Below are 404 nucleotides of genomic sequence, written 5' to 3' on the forward strand. Positions count from 1 at the left end.
CCTAAAGTCCTGAAACATTCCAGCACCTTCAGTACCTTGGATAGTTCCTTCAATCCTTCACATTGTCTAAAGTCCTGAAACATTCCAGCACTTTCAGTTCCTTGGAGAGTTTCTTCAATCCTTCACACCATCTAAAGTCCTGAAACATTCCAGTACATTTATGACCTTGGACAGGTCCTTCAACAGTTCCTTCAGTCATTCTCAATGTCTAAATTCCTAAAACATTCCAGCACCTTCAGAACCTTGGAGAGTTCCTTCTATCCTTCACAATGTCTAATGTCCTGAAAAATTCCAGCACCTTCAGGATCTTTGACAGGGACTTCAGCAGTTCCTTCAGCGCTTCACATTGCCTAAAGTCCTGAAACATTCCAGCACCTTCAGTACCTTGGAGAGTTCCTTCAATC

The sequence above is a fragment of the Austrofundulus limnaeus genome, unplaced genomic scaffold (genome assembly GCF_001266775.1).
Source record: "Austrofundulus limnaeus strain Quisiro unplaced genomic scaffold, Austrofundulus_limnaeus-1.0 Scaffold473, whole genome shotgun sequence".
In the NCBI taxonomy this organism is placed as follows: domain Eukaryota; kingdom Metazoa; phylum Chordata; class Actinopteri; order Cyprinodontiformes; family Rivulidae; genus Austrofundulus; species Austrofundulus limnaeus.